The following is a 9,997-nucleotide window of genomic DNA, read 5'->3' on the forward strand; positions in this document are numbered from 1 at the left end:
CATCGTGAGAAGGCAGGCTTCTTGGGGGCGGGGGGGAGAGAACAATACATCATGCTGAGAAAATAGAAGGTAGCAGGAAAAGAGGAACACCAAATATGACATGGATTGACTGCATAAAAGAAGCCATAGGCATGAGTCTGCAGGAGCCAAGCATTGCTCTTGAGGACAGGACATGTGGACACCACTCATTCACAGGGTGCCAGGAGTCAGAGCCAACTCAACAGCACATAACACACTTTAAATGCATAACCTTATTTTTAGAGAATGCCTTTAGACTCTCTTCTGTCTGATCAGGCATCTCTCAGCTTTTTATTTACCTGAAATGAATTAGGTGCCTTTCAAATTAAAGGAGGAAGAAAGGTATGATGCTTGTCCTAGAGGAGCTTACAGTCTTAAAGGGAACATAGACTTATAGCACAGCTGGTGCAGCTCACCAGTAGGACATCGACTGATGATCCAGGAGATCGAGGGTCGATTCCCGGTCAGGGCACATGCCCGGGTTGCGGGCTCGATCCCCAGTGGGGGGCGTGCAGGAGGCAGCCGATCAATGACTCTCTCATCATTGATGTTTCTATCTCTCTCTTCCTCTCTCTGAAGTCAATAAAGACACATTAAAAAAAGAAAGAAATAGACTTATAAACCAATTATAGCAGGGCTTACACATGCACAACATACTATGAGATCGTAGACAGAATGAGTTTTACTTTTTTTTAATCCTCAGCTCAGGATATGCTCTTCATTGATTCTAGAGAGAGAGGAAGGGAGAGGGAGAGAGAGAAACATTGATGTGAGAGAGAAACATAGATTGATTGACTCATGCATGCACCCTCCTGGGAACTGAACCCTCACCACACCAGCCAGGGCAAGTTTTACGTTTGAAATATTTAAATAATACTTCAAAACTACTTAATCCATTTGATTGCTTGTTTAAATCTTCAACAGCTTCCAGTCCTAACCTGCAGGTTCCGGTATCGTTCGGCTTTTACACTTGTTTCTAATCAGCTATAGCAACATGCATTGCACTTGCTTGTCCAGTGTAAGCAGGACTAGACACTTTCGGGAATTCAGAATTCTATAACACATAATCCTTGCCTTCAGGAAATCTGCAGTCCCCTTGGGGAGATAAAGCTTATAGAATATTTTATTTTTGCTACTCATATTTAACTATATTTTCTTGATTAATGGGAGAAATAATAGGTTGTATAGCCTCTAATAATTCTACCATATTTCTCAGACAGGAGAGACTTTAGGTGGGGAGAGTCAAAGGAGAAAGAAGGGAGACCAAGAAGTTGTAATATTAATTTGAAAACAAAACAAAACAAAATACCCTTTATATTAGATAAATGCTTCAATTTCTGATTTTCAGCAGTTTGAATACCATGTGCCTAGGCGTAAAATTTTTTTTTTTTTTCCTGCTTGGTGTTCTCTGAGCTTTCTGGTCTGTGGTTTGCTCTCTGACACTAATTTTGAAAAATTTTCAGCCATTATTCAAATATTTATTTTGTCTCCTTCTGGTATTCCAATTCCAATTATATTATACTTTTTCTAATTGTCCCACAGTTCTTAGATATGCTGCCCTGATTTTTTCATTCCTTTTTCTCTTTGTTTTTCAGCTTTGGAAGCTTCTAATGATATACTTTCAAGCTCATTGCTTCTTTCTTTGTCTGTGTCATTTCTACTGCTGAACCCATCAAGGGCATTTTTCATTTCTGATATAGTATTTTTTATTTCTAGCATCTTTTTTATTTTTTTTCTTAGCATTCCTATTTCTCTGCTTACATGAGCCATCTGTTCTTGCATTGTAGTTCACTTGCTGTATTAGAGCCCTTAACATACTAATCATAGCTATCTTAAATTCCCAGTCTGATAATTCCAAAAAAACTCTGCTGTATCTTAGTCTGGTTCTGATGTTTGCTTTGTCTCTTCACGTTGTATTTTTTGCCTTTTAGCATGCCTTGTAATTTTTTTTGTTGAATGTTAGACATGATGTATTGGGTAAAAGTAACTGAGGTAAATAGGCTTCAGTGTGAGATTTTATGTTTGTCTGTCTGGGAGTTAGGCTGTGTTTACTATTGCTGTAGCCACAGTATCAGAGGCTAAATTTCCTCTGATGTCCTTCTTTTTGTCTCCCCTAGGGATTCCTTCATAAATCGGGCCTGAGGCTTGCAGGTTTTTTTTTCTGTAGTCCTTTGTTGTTATACAGGAAACTTATTGATGTGGTGATAAAGTATGGGGCTGGGAAGTGTTCTGTAATCCTATGATTACGTTTTAGTTTTTTATTGAGCCTGTGTCCCTGGGCTGTGACCTCCACAAGTACCTCTCATTTTTCCTCCCCATTTACCCCTGCCTCTATTAAGTTGGATAGGAAGGCTAGAGGGAGCTGGAACTGGGTATTTCCCTTCCCCCTGTCAGTTAGGCTCCGGTAAAATAGTTTCTCTTGACGGTAGGCAAAGGCAGGACCAAGTTAAGCTGAACAGAGTGCTCTGGGTATATTTCAAAATGTCCATTTTCCCCATCCTTCTGTGGGAGTTGCAGGGTATTTTTCTCTGATCTTCACCCTGAGAACCTAATGCGCCTCCTAAAGGTAAAACTCATGAATGTAGGGGGTCCTCCTAAGGGTGGGTCCCAGGAGTTATTTCTCAAGCTAGTCCACAAGCTTAGTCTCCAGCAATTACAAATACCCTTTAAATGCTGCTACCAGGCTCCACTGGTGGGTTTTGCTCCTGGTGAGCTATATTGTCTGTACTCTTCTGTCTCTCATGTTTGGGGCAGTGGTTTGCCCTGTACCCTCAATTCTCTGGTGGATCTGAGAAGAGTTGTTGACTTGTATTTCGTTCAGCCTTTTTCTTGTTGTGAGGATGGGAGGGACAACTTCTAAGCTGTTGGACTGAAAACTGTAAGTCTACTCCGATTTCATATATAAAAATCATACATGAATATTAGAATCCTAATACCTATCAGTTGAAGCTACTCTAGTATTCAGTGGCAGAGTGACACACTGTTTAATGCTCAGATATAGTCGTTAAACACCTGGGTGCTAGGTTATTTTAGCTGAATCACCTAACCCATCTGAGCTCATATTTACTCATCTGTAAAATGAGAGTAATACTCATTCTTTCTAAATCATAGGCTTAATGGGAGGGTAAACTAGGAATATATGAAAAAACATTTGGAGGAGAAAGAAGTGTCACAAAAATTCAGTGAAAAGCGATGCCATTTCTGTGGTTCTTTTCCTTGTAGTGTAGCCTATAAAAGTAAACATTTCAAGCGAGTCATGCACTATTTCACCTAAAACCTATTTAAACCACTATATTAATTTTAAAAATATTGTTTGCTTTTTGAATCTGTTTCTTAAGTGAGTAATTGCTTTAAAATAAGGTAGGCCCTGGCTGGTGTGGCTCAGCAGTTAGAGCATCAGCCCCACACACCAAAAGGTCCTGGGTTCAATTCCTGGTCAAGGGCACATACCTAGGTTCGAGTTTCCATCCCTGACCCTGGTCTGGGTGTATGCAGCAGGCAACCAGTTGATGTCTCTCTCTCTCTCTCTCCCCTCCCTCCTTTCCATTCACTCTCTCTGAAAAGCAATGGAAAAAATATCCTCAGGTGAAGATTAACAAAAAAACAAAAAATAAAATAAATAAAATTAAGATAAAGTTTAAATCTGAATAGGTATGATCTAATGACAGGCAATTATAAAGCTTTAGTGTAGAAAACTAATACTATATTATATATTACTGAATGCATTTGTTAAAATAAATATGTAAAACAGAAATAAGTTCCATATTAATAATGAAAATACAGGAGATTTTTAGTCACATAATAGTCTAAGATTTTTTAAAGCTTTATTGAGGTATAATTTACACATCATAACATTCACTTATTTTTATTGCATGGTTTTAGGTAAGTTTACGGAGTTGTGCAACTATCACCATAATCCAGTTTTAGAACCCCAATAAAATTCTTTATGCCCATTTGCAGTTAATCCCTGCTCCCTTTCCCAGCCTTAGATGCCCACTAATTTACTTTCCGTCTCTATAGATTTGCTTATTCTGGACATTTCATATAAATATAATCATACAATATGTGGCCTTTTGTGTCTGGCTTCTTTCATTTAGCGTAGTGCTTTCAAGGTTCATCTTCTAGCATGTATCAGCATTCCATTCCTTTTTATTGCTGAATAACAGTGTCCATTGAATGGATATGCCACATTTTGTTTATCTATCCACCCGTTGATGGACAGTTGGGTCATTTCCACCTTAAGCATTATTCAGCTTCTATGAATAATACATATACACATTTGAGTACATTTTTTTTTGTAGATATGTGTTTTTATTTCTCTTGGGACAAACCCAAGAGTAGAATTGCAGGGGTCATATGGAAATTTTATGTTTAACATTTTAAGAAACAGTCAAACTTTTTTCCACAGCGGCTGCACCATTTAACATTCCTCCTAGCAATGTTTGAGGGTTCTGGTTTCTCCACATTCTTATCAACATTTGTTATTTTCTGTCTGATTATAGGCATTTTAGTAGGCGTGAAATGATTTCTTATAGTGGATTTAATTTGCATTTCCCTAATGACTAATGATGCCAGACTTGTGATACTTGTTAATATTTCATGAAAGGCATATAGGACCACTTATATACCTTCTTTGGTGAAATGTGTATTAAAACTTTTGCTAGTCATATGATGAAACCAAAATTAAAGAATTATAGATACATGATTTAAATTCAATTTGATTTTTTATTAAAGATTTACACATATACATTAAACATGGTTGTAGTACAGATAATTATCTTTAAACTTACCAAAGAAGAACAACGCAACAGAATATCAATAATGACCTGCTGAAGTCCTCAACAGCAAGGATCCTATCTCATCTTGGTATTCCCTTCGTCTAACACTGAACCTAGCATTGTGCTTAAAACATTTTGTGGGTCTAATGGATGTTTATTAAATGGCTTACACTCAAGTTTGAAAATCCAGATGGTGTGAAGTTATTTTCTTTTTTTTGTTTGTTTTTGAACTTTGCCAGGAGCTCCAGTGAGCTGCCTCCTTGGCTTTGGGACACATGGCAATATAATGTAGTAGTTAAGGGTGCAAGCTGTAGAGTCAGATTGCCTGGCTTCACTCCTTTCTGTGTGCACTTAGGAAGGTTACTTAGCCTCTTTTAATTGGCCGCAGGTTTCTCACCTAGTAACTATACTTGCTGCACAGAGTTGTAATGAAGAATAGATCTAGATATCCATGTAAAGCTCTTAGCACAGTGCCTGGACACAATTAGTGTTAATAAGCATTAGTTATTGTCACTGTAGTTGTTAGAGTCTGAACAGCCAGACTTCAGCCATAGGTTTAAGTAACAGAGAGGTAGGTTGGCTGCTTTGCCTCAATTTTCCCCTAAAATATGTTTATGCTTTCTTTTGAAGCCAAAACACACAATAACATTACAAATATTCAAAAGATGATATGTAAAGAGAAAGGTTTTAAAGAGATTAGCAGCTAAATACAATGTGGTATCTTTATTACTAATCCTTGCATCTTATCAATTCTTACTTTACTATATTCTAGCATCATCCCCAGGCTTATATAAAACATTTTTTTTTTCTAACTCATCTTAAATCTTTATCTCGAAATCAGGAAGTCCCTCAAAAGAGCTTCTCTAACTTTCACACCAGTAGTCATCTAGAGTTCCAACTTAGGTCTTTCCTCCTTGTATTACGAATAGCTATCTTTTATTAAGTGCTTGTTATGTGGCATGTGCTCCAATGCACCTTATCTCTAACCCTTACAGCAACCTAGAAATGTAGGTATTATTGGCCCCATTTTACATACAAGAAATTGAGACTCAAGGTGATTGTATAATTTTCTCAAGTCACACAACAGGTAAATCAAGAGCTTATGTTGAATCCAATGTTTGTGTGACTCTCGTGAGGTTTCCTCTTGCAGGAGAGGTGTTTAAAGCTTTTGTTTGTAAAAACAAACTGTAAAGAAATTTCTAATTAGGCATAAAAGGTCACTGAGATACCTGGGACTGTGAGGTAGAGTCTCTGGGACTGAATTTGGGATTACGTGGATAGGAATGATGCTTAGGAAAATTAACGAGTACTTCACATGAGCTTTTCCTCCATTTTCCTTCGACTCCTCACGCCATGGTTTCCTCCTCTGTTTATCTCTCTCTGTGCTAATAAATGGTCTAAAGCTGGAGCAGAAATGAGCAAGACTAGCATTGGCGGCAGAGAGAAGTGCCCAGATCCTAAAGTGACTGCCTTTCTCTCCTCTCCTTTTCCCTTCCTCTTTTTCCTGTTTCTCCTTTCTGCCTCTCCCTCGTCTCTCTCTCATTCTCCAAAGAAAGGGAGAGGTGAGAAAGGGAGAGAGGGAAGGAGACAGGGAGACAGGAGACAGGGAGGGAGGGAGACAGGGAGGGAGGGAGGGAGGAAGGGAGGTTATGGAGTTAGGGAGGGTGGAGAAAGTGGGGAGAACTGTTAGCAGTGCCTAAGTCTTAGTCAAGGTTTTCTTTCCTCTCCCTTTGCTGCTATCTTCCCATCACCAGTTATGTCTCCAGTGATAGAACCCCTCTACTTTCAGTAAATGGTAACCAAGGAAGAGTGGGTAAATCTACTTGTCAACTGATGTTTGGCCATTAAAGGATCTGCATTAGATGGGCTCAAATCCCTGATGCTCTCCCCAGCTTCTCCAAATTCCAGGGAGGTTATAGTTTTGTGGTTACCTCCAGTTCTAACTTCCTGGGTCCACTAAATTTGACTTTCCCCCTCTGTCTTCTATAATCTTTTATCTCAGTTTCTGCATCTATTTACACCTGGAACCCTGCCCCTTTCCTTGATTTCTATTCTTTAAAACACCATTCTCACAAGGCCTCTTTGTGTCTAGTGAGCTTTACCGAAGGTAAGGATAAATGAAGAATTACAGGGCAGCACAAACAACTTAAAATTGAATACAATGCATCCCTGTTTTTAAAATACTTGCAGCTGTACTAATTCCTGCAACTTTCACTGAAAGTCATTTTTTTTAGAAAGATGAATTTCTGGAGAGATAGGAGGATGATAGATGTACAACTGTGTGAGAAAGCAAGTGTAATAAAATATTAATGTAGAATATAAGTCGTAAGTAAATGGGTGCTCACTGTAAAATTCTTTCAACTCTGCTGTTTGTTTGAAAATTTTCATAATAAAATATTGGGGGAAAAATCCCTTCTGTCTCTCTGCCAAGTCATTCAGTCATCCATCCTACTCACACACTCTCTCTCTCTTCAAGTCTGGATTTTCTCCACAGTAGGGAAACTCTGCCAAAATTTCTGTTCATTTCTAATGGAAAGCGGTTCAGCTTTCTTTGTTGCATTATCTCCTACTAATCAGACCTTTATTATCTTCTCACCCAGGCTGCTTAAGGGCTTCTCCTAAACAGAGACTTCCTTAAGAATTCTTTAAGAGCAAGAACTATTTTATTATATGTGTGCACTCTTTAATGCACTTAATAGTGCCTTGTCCCTAAGAGATACTGAATATATACAAGAGGGTATATGAAGCTAAAAAAAGTTGGTTTCCATCCTGGATCTCTCGCTAACTGTGTGACCTTAGACTCACTGTATAACTTCCCTAAGTCCATTTCCAAGTTTCCTAATCTGAAAAAGACGTATGGTTTTTAAAAAATGCCTACTTTACAGGATTGCCATGAGGATTAAATTGGATAATGTGGGCTTCTTAAGATTATAACCAGTAATTGATCAATTGGATAATGAAAAAAGGGGAAACCTGTTTATGTGGCTGACGGCTGGGGGTCTCTGCCCTTCTGGCTAATCAGCAACAGGCATTCAAAAGCCAGTACATTTTCCTAATGTGGAAGCTCAGCTCCCTTCTCCCATTCCATATATAAAATATATCTTTATTGATTTCAGAGAGAGGAAAGGAGAGGGAGAGAGAGAGACAGAAACATCAATGATGAGAGAGCCATTGATCGGCTGCCTCCTGCACGCCGCCCACTGGGGATGGAGCCTGCAACCCGGGCATGTGCCCTGACCGGGAATCGAACCCAGGTCTCCTGGATCACAAGTCTACGCTCAACCACTGAGCCATGCGCGGCCGGGCCCATTCCCAGTTTTAACCCTGGTGGCAGTCCCCTTAAGTGAGCTACTGTCCAGATGGCTTCAGTACTGCTATTCTCCGTACTGTCCATGTGGCTACAAACAAAACTCAGGCATCCTTGTCAATCCAAACTATAGTCATGTGGATTCCCAACTTCTCCTTGTCTACAGCTTTGGGTCCTAGTGACTTGGGTTCTAGTAGTTATTTCTGGAACCTCAATAAATGTCCCATTCAGCATCTGCTACACTGCGAGAAATAAAGTAGGTAATGCAAGGGCAAGGGAGGCTGATTAGTTATGGTCACAGAGTGAACAGTAGTATTTCACTGTGGCTTTCATCTTCCTTGTCTTTACCCGTTTCAGAGTTTCTTTCCCACTTCACTTTCTTGAACACAATTTCAGCATTCCTTTCCCTCCTTTAACTTGTCTACTTCCTCAGTTGAAGGTAATGTAAATGGGAATTTTAAAATAATTTTTTCCTTAGCAACTGGCAAATTTTGCAAATTGCTTCTTACTGAGCTTGGAACTGCGAAAATCATTTACGACAAGCTGAATTTTAAAAGATCGATTAATACCAGCATGTTCTCCAGAGCAACTCATTTGAAACCAGTATTTAAACAGAAGAACAGAAAAGATTTTAAAGACCCCCTAAAATGGTTTGACCCAAATTGGTTAGATAATTATTAATAGTTTATTATTTTTGAGTGAATATTTTAGGAATTTTTCTAGACCCTCTTATAAAATGCCAAAAGATAATAATCAGTTATATAAAGCATGCTTTAAAAATCTTGGGTGTTGCCCTAGCTGGTTTGGCTCAGTGGTTAAAGCGTCAGCCCGTCGACTGAAGGGTCTCGGGTTCCATTCTGGTCAAGGGCATGTACCTGGGTTGCAGGCTCCATCCCTGGCCCTGGTCGATGGGCGAGCAGGAGATGACCAATCAATATGTCTCTCTCTCACATTGATGTGTCTCTCTCTCTCTCTCTCTCTCTTTCTCTCTCTTCCCCCCTTCCACTCTCTCTGAAAAAGCAATGGAAAAAATATCCTCAGGTGAGGATTAAAAAAAATAAAAATCGTGGGTATAGCAATCAATACTTAAATATCTATTTAATAGTTCTTTTTTTTTAGAAAGGCATGAACATAGATTTTAAAAAAACAACAACAAAAAAACCTTTACCATATATCTGCAAAACATTTGGCAGATCTCTGCAATTTTAAAAAGTAACCCACACTCATAGGCTATTTTTCTTCTTATGTTTTATAATCATAATCACTTACAAAGATATAAGCACAACAACCTTATAGTAAGGATCCAAGTTCATTGCATTAACTGTGTCATTAACACAAAGATAGGACTTCAGGGTTTCTTTCGTTTTTCTTCAGTGGTGGCCGTGGGCTTAAGCTGTCTTCTTCGATGCTTAATCAATTCGATTTTCCTTATAATCAACAGAGGTGTTTAACCTAGTTTATCAGTGTTAGAGGTTAATCTATTCAAGGAACTGGGACATCTCTGCTACATTCCATGGCCATTCTTCATTTATTTGTATTCAAACGCCTGTTTACTGAGCACCCACTGTAAGGCACTGTTCCAGGTGCTGGCGATGGGCATAAACAAAACAGAGACGCTCTCATGGCTGACAACTTAATATACGTTATGTGTGAGCTGGGGCAAGAGGGAAGACAGACTGCGAGCAAATAAAAAGGTAAATATATACCAAATAGTAAATTACGAGAGAAATGGAGAATCATAAAGCAGAGGAAGGGACCTAAGGAAGCTAGCTGGGGCCGTTCGGGGGAGAATTGCTATTTCATATGCACAGTTTGGGAAGACCTCGCTGAGAAGGTGATATGTGAAAGGATAAGGGAGTAGATGTTCTGGACAAAAGTGTCCCAGGCTTAAGGA

The sequence above is a fragment of the Miniopterus natalensis genome, chromosome 5 (assembly GCF_054644295.1).
Source record: "Miniopterus natalensis isolate mMinNat1 chromosome 5, mMinNat1.hap1, whole genome shotgun sequence".
Lineage (NCBI taxonomy): Eukaryota > Metazoa > Chordata > Mammalia > Chiroptera > Miniopteridae > Miniopterus > Miniopterus natalensis.